This window comes from Castor canadensis, chromosome 5 (assembly GCF_047511655.1).
Source record: "Castor canadensis chromosome 5, mCasCan1.hap1v2, whole genome shotgun sequence".
NCBI classification, from domain to species: Eukaryota; Metazoa; Chordata; class Mammalia; order Rodentia; family Castoridae; genus Castor; species Castor canadensis.
This window is the reverse complement of record NC_133390.1, coordinates 63,274,762-63,284,746: the sequence shown is the minus strand read 5'-3', so window position 1 is coordinate 63,284,746 and position 9,985 is coordinate 63,274,762. Positions and strand designations below refer to the sequence as shown.

At 36.0% G+C, this 9,985-nt stretch overlaps 1 protein-coding gene across 16 annotated transcripts in view; it reads left to right on the top strand.

Annotated features, from left to right (window-relative positions):
- The window catches only part of Zbtb20 (zinc finger and BTB domain containing 20), an 815,899-nt gene that overhangs the window by 288,313 nt on the left and 517,601 nt on the right, over window positions 1-9,985 (top strand). The gene's annotated exons all lie outside the window — the stretch shown is intronic.

Below are 9,985 nucleotides of genomic sequence, written 5' to 3'. Positions count from 1 at the left end.
ACTTGTCTGGCTAGCACAAGGCCTTGAGTTCAAAGCCTACTTCTACCAAAAAAAGCCAATGAAAAATCAGTTAAACCTCAGTTTTTTTTTCCTTTTATTATTCATATGTGCATACAAGGCTTGGGTCATTTCTCCCCCCTGCCCCCACCCCCTCCCTTACCACCCACTCCGCCCCCTCCCTCTCCCCCCAACCCCCTCGATACCCAGCAGAAACTATTTTGCCCTTATCTCTAATTTTGTTGTAGAGAGAGTATAAGCAATAATAGGAAGGAACAAGGGTTTTTGCTGGTTGAGATAAGGATAGCTGTACAGGGCATTGACTCACATTGATTTCCTGTGCATGGGTGTTACCTTCTAGGTTAATTCTTTTTGATCTAACCTTTTCTCTAGTACCTGTTCCCCTTTTCCTGTTGGCCTCAGTTGCTTTTAAGGTATCTGCTTTAGTTTCTCTGTGTTAAGGGCAACAAATGCTAGCTAGTTTTTTAGGTGTCTTACCTATCCTCACCCCTCCCCTGTGTGCTCTCGCTTTTATCATGTGCTCATAGTCCACTCCCATTGTTGTTAAACCTCAGTTTTTAACATAGTTGGTGTTTCTGTCTCCTCATTGGAGGCCTATTGTAAGTCGTTTTATAGACCGTATAATCAGATCTCAGTTTTGTTGTAATTTCAGAATTTAATGTATTGAGTGTTCATAGTAAGAAACACCCATCATAACAGAATTACTCTCCAGTAGCTTTTTGGAGCATAAGGGTGGAATTAGTCCTTTACCCTGTTTATCAGTGAAAGATTTGAATCTTGATATGCAGAACACAGAGATCATGTGTATTGGTTACACTGCAGTTGTAAAGTGTGACCAAAACCTTTATCTATGCACATAACCATACTGTCTTTTATCACATACCTAACAAAAGTAGTAGAAAAAATGGTTCTTCACTGGCTATGGTAGCCATTTACAAAGATTGCTTCTGCTTAGAACATGTTACAAAGTGTAATGTGGAATATTAGAGGTGCTTGTAGGAGTATTTAGAAGGATATCTACAGACTCTTAAGAAAAAAGTGCCTCCCAAATCACCCAAAATTTCCTCCTAAAAACCAGCATGTTGAGTAGTAAAAACATGGAGGAAGAAAGAAAGGAGGAAGGGAGGGAAGGTGGGATGGAGGGAAAGAGGGAGACAAGAGAGACAGAGAATAAGACAGAATGAGAAGAAAAAGAAGGGTAGAGAGGCAGAATATTTCTTTTGGCATATGAAATGTTTCTGTTAAATTCTTCGTGCATTTCCTATTTCTGTTTCTTAAAAATAGTTTCATCTCATACAACCTTGGAAGTCTGAAATTGACTGGTTTATAGTAAGAAGTATTTAGTAAATGCAATTTCTATTTTTAATAATAGCTCAAATTTCATGTGAGATAACACCAGCCCTCAATATAATTAAGTTTATGGCTTTCTTATGTACTTCAAATACCCACTATGTGTAGTTAACAGTATGTGTGTTTTTAGATAAGTAGTAGGACACCATGACAGTGATGTTGCAGCAGGCTATTGTATGTCAGAAAAGTAGATGCTACCAGGTAATGAAAAGTACAAGGTACTTTGGAGTAATTTGCTTAAAAGACTTAGGACAAAGAGTCTGTTTTACCTGAAAGTGCAAAGTGATAAGATGCTGATACATTTGAATGAAGGAAAGGATATGAGGCAAAGATTGTACTTTGCAGGCTGAGGGAGTACCTCTGTACCGCAGAGGTTTACCTTCAGTGCTTAAATGTGACTTTATGGTAGGAAGTGTGTAGTGGAGATTAGACTAGGAGCTCTAAAGCAAATATGATGTCCCATGATTTCTTTCAACATCACACACACACACACACACACATACACTAACACACACACAAAATACTCTCACAAGTAGAAACTGCAGGTGTTCCCTTTTTATTGCATGATGTAAAGAGAAAATGTAAAATGGACAAGCTTTCCACAATCATGTTCTCTTCATCAAGCTGTTATTGTTATTTTAGTGAGTCCACTAAAAAGAATTATCTAGAGCTTCTTGTTTTTACTTCTTTGTGTACTTGATGAATGTGATTACCATTTTTTACCTCCTGTATTTAAACCCCTCTGCCATAATCCCATATTCTGCCTAAAAGCCATGTCTGTGAGAGCTTGCCCCCCTTCCCTGCAGTGGTTTTTAGGAATATGACTGCATTTAAGCAGGTGCAATAAATGCATTTTAGGCCATTTTCACTGTCTTGTGCAAGTATAAAATGCCTGACATAATTAAACTGAGATTGATGAAGACTATTAGTAAAATAAGCTTGTATTGTGAATGAAAACTTCACACTAATTCAGCATAGCTTTTCTTTGACAAATGCACTGTATTCTGGTTATGTAGCATAGCATTGTGTATCTGGAAAGCAAATAAACATTTGTCAGGATACTTTCCAGAATTTTCCATTAACTGTCTTCTAATTTTTTTTATTTTTTTTTTTGTGGCCAGCAAAGAGAACCTGGTTTTATTTTTAAATTGAGCAAAAGGATTGGCCTAGTACCACAAAGGCCAGTGATTGTCAGAATTGTGAGAAATCTTTCGTTAATTTTGTTCCTGAATTGTTCTTAGCCCTGTCTTTTTCTCACTTTAGAATTTAAAGCATCCTATTCAAAATGGCCACCATAGAGGGGAGGAGGGAGCGAAGGAAAATAATAAAGAACAGAGGCAACTGAGTTGCTGCTGTATAAATAAGCACATTTGCTGTGTCTCTGTTCTGCAGTTTTTATGTCCCACTGATGAGAGAACTGGTTTGAGATGTAAATTGCTTCCCTTTGATTGAACCAGGGAGGAGATGTCATGTAACTCATCTCATCAGCATAGAGCATTGTGTGCCTGGTGAATTATAGGATAAAAGAACTGGGAAGAGTTCCTTAACCTTTCTCTGCAGCCCTGTTCCTGTGTTCAATAACCGCCAAGGTGAAGTGCTTCCCCACCATTTACCTGACTACCTTCATGGTTTTTGCTCATCTATTCTTAACCTGTTCTTAAATATTTTTTAGAGGGTCGCTGGAAAGTGCTGCTGTTTTAATTTGTAATGAACTACCTGAAAATCAAAATACACAGTTGTGAGGAGGGTTTTGTTGTTGTTGTTTGTTTTAGATAGAGGGTACTTAAAAGATTTCCTTGGAAGATGAGAACAGTGATGACGAAAGGACTTCAAGGCAGTGTTTATTCTACTGTTCCTCACTTGTCTAGATTTGGGATAAGCCTGTGGAGGCATCTATGCATAAAACTGAGAACGGGATGGGGTGGAAGTGGAGGTGCAAGTCGAGGTAGAAGGTCCCTGTGATATCCATGAGATTGTGTGTGATATGAAAAAAGAATTAGCAAAGGGTTTAAAACAAAAGAGCTGGAAATAGGCCTTTATTCAAGCTAGTCTGGTATCTCAACAAACCAAGGTCTTTTTTTTATACATATGTATAAGCAATTCAGGGCAGCTATCACAGCCCTATCATGACAGCACAGCCTTTCTTCCTCCCCTTCTATTAAATCTACATTTTGAAGGTGGATGGTGCTGACTCATAAATTAAATTGGAGTAATACATACAGTGTATATATATTTCTGTCACTTTGTCTCAAATTAAACACGAACCTTCTCCCCTGACAAGATGATAGAAAAGTTAATTGCTCGCCCTGGCTTTAAATTGGAATTTGAATTTGCAAAATGCTAAAGGTTTATGAGATCTAAATCATGAGGAGCTTAAATTACATTCCTGTGATAAAATATTAATAAATCAATTAAAACATAAGCCGAGTATAATATTACTTTTTTTGTAGGAACCTTGAACACAATAATTCATTAGGGTGTAGTGCAGTAACAATTATTGTATCTTTTTTTAATTTTCTTTTTATTAGTTTTTTTTGATAAATACATCATCAGATAACATTCCACATGGTAGATTATCACTCCCGCAATGCGGCATCAGAGATCCTTGTACCCCTAAACAAGAGCTCACAGTCTAAACTATCTGCTGTTGCTGATCTGTGTTAGCCTCAGCTGCCTCTTTTACCGAAGGAATATTTTCCCCTGGGGACATCTATTCAGAGCCAACTCTACCATTTTGTGGTTTCTAAATTTCACCTCTAAAAATGGGCATAATCATAACAATACTACCTCAGAACTGGCATGAGGTTCAGATTAGATAATGTATGTAGCAATCATTTGTAGGTGGCAGTGCATCATCAAATGTTAATTATTACTATCATAGATTGGGGTATTCTTATTTCTACAAGGGCTCTTAGACAGCACTTAGTAATCAACCCCCTCATTTTAAATATTAAGGATCAGGGTCCAGAGAGGTTAAGCCACTTATCTAAGGTCACACAGCTAGACAGTGAGACTGCTGAAACTAAAATCAGGACTCCTGAATCCCAACAACAGTGTTTTGCATGTTATATTCTAATGACCCCACACACATTTTAAAATGCTAGAAAAGTTTCATCAAGGTTGCTATGTTATTTACTCTCTCCACATTGTTTTCTCTTTATAACCAGGTTTTGCGTGGGAGGAGTGTCTGACTGAGTAAACCTTAGTCATTTTAGGGATAATTTTCTTAGGGGCCTGGTGGCACGAACACATATTCCCACAGCTGTCAGGAAGGGGTTCATTTAGCTAAGGAGATACTGCCTCCTCCTGCTGCTCCACAAATGAAGACTCAGCAGTGCCTCTTCCTCTTCAATAGGGTTCTGGAGAAAGCCTCAGATGGGAAAGGCAGTGGTCTTCCTTCTTAAGTACTTCTTTCCCTAATGATGGATGAGTGTCACCTGCCACTGGTTTTATCTCTTTTATGGCCTTCCTGTGCTCTGACCCTAGCCTGCACTAGGTTTTCATGAACCTACCGCCACCCCCAACTACCCCTGCCCCAGGTTCACAGGGATTTCCTTTTATTTATTATGAAAATAAAGAGAGTCATGTCTATGGTGCTGATTAGATAGTCTTCAACTAATAATACTTGGAAAGAAACAGGTGTTTTTCCTCTGATGTGGGACAGCTCTAGCTCAAAAAGATGTCAGCAGATGAGAGAACGAGAGGCCAAGTGTTAATTCTGTTTTTCCTGGGGACCAGAGATATGACTTCTGACAAATTTTCTTCATTCCATTTTTGTTTTCTCTTTTTCTCCAATGGCATAACAAAATCAATCTGAAATGGTATTTCTCCATTAGATTATGAAATGTTTGCAAATGATAAAGTGTTCTATAAATACTAAATTATAGTGACCTGGCATCTTATAGAAGAGAGCTCAGATAGAGAGGATAAATTCTGTGGCATCCATACATGATTTATACTTAATATTTACATAGGTAAGTATTATTTAATAGTGTTATGTTTTTTGTGGAATATACAGTGTATTATGAACAGGGAAGATATGATCTCTGGCCTAAAGGTTTAAAATTAAGATATATTATAAGAAAAAAAATGAGTTAACTAAGATAAAATGAAGTTAATAGAAACAGAAACTGTTGAAACTATAAGATTAGTATAGGAAAATCAATAAATAAGTAGATTTTAAGAAAAGGTAGATCCTGAAGTGTAGTATTCAGGAAAAAGTGAAATGATTAATTGAATAGAAAAGTTATCAATTAATGTACAGCAATGTATCAATTCTCAAGGGTCATAAAACCTCTATTATAAACATAAAAATAAGTGAAATATGCTTTTAACTTTTAAAAAGGTAAATGAGATTTGATGAAATCCAAGAACTTCACATACTAGATAGCTCTTCAGGGTGTCTCTGATTTTAAAATCCACTTATTGAGCCCATAGTATGTACCAGACCTTATGTAGATATGATCCAGTGTTTTCTTATAACAACACTCATACAATTCATTTTACAGATGAGAAAACTACTTCAGGGATGTTCACTGATGAGCAAGAATAAAGAACCATGATTTAAACCTAGTCTGCCTCCAAAGCTGCTTTATCTTTTCATTATTACTCTATGGGATCTTTCAAGGCAGATTTAAAACAATACAAATCATAACAAACAAACAAATAAAAAAACAAGAACTGTACAAATGTTCTGGAGAGGTAGAGGCAGGAAGAGAGAATGTGTTATTCCCAGCAAAGTCACTGAAGACAATGAGAACTGAAATAGTTCAGTGCTTAGTTGAACAACTAGAAAAAACACACAAAAACTCATGAAAGCATATCTATATCATATATCATATTGTATACTATAAACTGCCCTCTACACCTCTATTATATTTGATAGTATAACAGTATTTTATGTAAATCATCCTTTATTATTAAAACCCACATACTTTTCTGGTTACTTATTAGTTTATAAAGCATCTTGACATATATTTAATTTGCCACTCACAGAAAATCTGTATGGTAAGATAAGAAATATTACTATTCCTATATAACAGATGGGAGAACTAAGGCTTGGGTAGGTTAAATGATTTGCCAGAATTTTATCAATAGTAGCAGTGGCAGAGGCTAGAATGATAGAACACTTGCCTTGCAAGTACAAGGCCCTGAGTTCAAACCCCATTCCTGCCAAAATAAAGTCAGTGGCAGAAAAAGCTTAAAATTTTTCATTCTAGTGTATTTTTACTATATAAGTCACTTCTTTGTTTTAGAAAATAGGAAATCATTTTAAAGATTTCCAGCTTAATGTTTAAAAGAAATTTAAACAGTTAACTAGAAAATTTACTTAAACAGAATGCCTCATTCTGTTGCTCTCCTCTTATAGAAAAAATGAGGTATTATACTATTTGATTCTAAAGAGTAAAGCAACTTAAAACATAACCTCATTATTCACATGAGATAATTTTACAGATACTAATTGAGGTCCTCCAACTTCTTTATTATATCTATTTTATTACTTGTTGTTCTACAATCACAGCTCATTTTATAGTGTCATCTGGAAGTCAGGGGGGTTAAAAATCCCCTATTTAAATGTAAATATGTTTATGAAGGAAGTCATATAGTAATCAAGGAGTATGAATACTGTAGCTGACACCTTACGATGGATTAATTCAGATTTAGAGGCAAGGTATGACCAAGCACTTAACTGAGAGAAGAGTTGGAGAGGGTCCAATAAGTAAAGTTCTGTTTTTACCAATTAAGAGAGAATAGATATAAAAGTAAATGTATCTTCTTTTGCAACAATCAGTCAAACAAAAGTAAAACTTTAAACATAAAAATCCTTTTCCTTTACAAGGCAGGCACAATCCCAAATCCACAAACCATGGAATGCTATGAAATGTAGACCAAGTCAAGGCAAGATGTGGAGAATATGTTAAACATATGCAGTAGGCAGAACCTCCAAAAGTAGAAATGGCAGGAAGGACATATGCTACAATTACTTATATGAAGCAGGAAAGTCTGAGATCCTAGGTAGTCAGTGAAAGGTTTAATGATCCTTACTTCTACAACAGAGGGTAGCAGGAAAGTTGGTTCATGATCACATGAATCAGAATCAGGTTGTGAGAGTGGCAAAGTGGAGGTAGTAAACCACACCAGTATTTGCCACTGTTGATCACATTGGGGAGAAGAGAAATAAGGAAATGTACATTGCTCTTGATTCATAAAATGTATAATATACACAACTTGATGAAAATCCCTTAAAACTCCCACTAACCCAAGTGGGAGGCAGGTGTTATGGTTTAGATCTGAAATATTCCCCAAAGCTCATGTGTGGAAGGGTTGGTCTTCATTGTGCCACCAGTGTTCAGATGAGAGACATTTGGGAAGTGATTGGATCACTGGGGCTCTAACTCAGCAGTGGATTAATCCATGTATGGGTTTATAATTTGATGGGCTTTGGGAGGTGATAGAAATTTAGGAGATGGGACCTAGTTGAAAGGAAGGGCTTGGGGGGTCATGCCCTCAGGGCCTATATCTTGCTCTTGGCCTCTTCCTTACTCTCTGTTTGCTTGCTGGCTGCCATGAGATACAGCTTCTTCTGCCACATGCTGCCATAGCCATGACGCTCTGCTTTACCTCATGCCCCCGCCAAAATTCAGTCTGCAGCCAAAATAACTCTTCCTTTAAGTTGATGTTCTCAGGTGTTTTTTACAGTGATGAAAAGTAACACAGCAATATGCTGAGAACATTGAACAGAGGCCAATCTCTTGAGTAATGTGCAGAGTGAGGTAAGATACACCAGCAAATATGGCACCAAAAGGAAACTCCCCAAGTTCCTCAATTCATGCTGCCAACTTCTTTTCTTTTCAAAAAGTTCACTGAAAAATGATTCATTGAACCCATGTAGAGCTAAGAATAAAAAAAGGGACCAGAAAAAGAATGATACCAGAGAAATGATACTTAAAATAACACATATTTCCCAGAGTAGAAAAAAAATAGAAGAAACTGTGGACTCTTTAAAATAAAAGGTCAAAAATTATATATACAGGATCAAAGAGATGGTAAGACAATGAAAAGAGAAATACAACTGGCTGCGAAGAGAATAACAAAGAAATAGAAGGTGAAAATAAAACTATTACAGAACTAAAAGTCTATTAGAAGCAAAAAGTTGGGAATGAGAGGAGAACTTCTAACAATATTACCAGAATCATGAATGAGAAAATCAACCAGAATATAAATTTTAAAAAGTTTTTTAAATGATGTAAGAAAATGACAATTATTATTGGAAACTCCTGTCTCAAACAAGCACTGTCTCCCTAAGAAATAGGAACTTTGGCGAGTAAGAAAAAAAGACCAATAATTTTTTAAGTTAATTTTTGTTGTTTTAGAAACATTTTTTGTTTTAGAAACATGACAGAATTTACAGAAAATAAGCACATATGCATGTTAGTGTTCAGAGGAAAATTCATAGTTTTAACTACTACAACTACAGGAAAAATTATTATGAACACATTACTATTGTCTCAGGAAGTTCGTTAAAAGAACAAAAAACAAATCTGCAAAGTAAGAAGAAAGAATTGGCAAAAAAAAAAAAAAAAAGCCACCAGAAATAAATGAATAAGAAAATAAAAAAAGACATGCTAGTAAACCAGAGTTGGTTTTCTTTTAAAGAGAACAGTAACAAAACAATAAACCAACCAATTTCACACAATTTAATTACCAAATGAGAAAGCCTACAAATATACAGCATTAGAAATAAATAGGGAAATATCCCCCAAAATAGAGGAAATCAAACTAATTATAATGCTCTCTAACTTTGAACACAATGGGCGAGTTCTAGGTAAATATAAATCACCACAAGAATTCTGAAAGAAACCAGAAGAAATTTAGAAAGTTGCAGAACTACTATCAAATAAATAAATAAATAAATAAATAAAGTGGTGTGGATGTACCTCTGTGTGTATTTGATAAATGAACTAATTGGCCAAATTTGTAACAGACAATTTTATTTCTTCTTACCTTTTAAATGTGTCCCCAGCCTTTTCCCTTTTGCAGTGAGTAGTCAAGGGACAACTACAATGAGGTTTCTGTTCTTTTTTAAAATCAGTACATTTCATTACTTTACTGAGTTGTGTGGAGCCAAGTGAAGGTACACATAAGCTCTTTATCCCTCACTCAGGTTTCTTCTGCCTGTAAGGCCAGCCACCTAGAAGTTAGGGTGGGAGGGGATAGTGCAAAAAGTCCTGGTTTCTAGATCTTGTTCTCCTACTTTTTTATAATCTGCAACATTTATAGCCATTGGTCTATGGAGTTTTTTAATCTCTCACCTGAGACACTTGGACTAAATGTTGGTTTATATTCTTTTCCCAGAAAAGTGTGTTTGTGCACAAAATTATGATGTTACAGTTTTCAAAAGCTCTTCTCTCTGCCTGGGGTTCTAGAGACATAGACTAGATCATTGTAAATTACTTCAGCTCTAACATTTTACAGTCTTGGGGACTACATAGCTTTAGATTAAACAGAAGTCTCAGAGACCAATGATCATTGTTGTAAAAAGCAAAACAGAAGCTATAGTTTCTCTGGGACCAGACCACTTTAGTTCAGATTTCAGCCCCTTTTTTCACTTACTGCA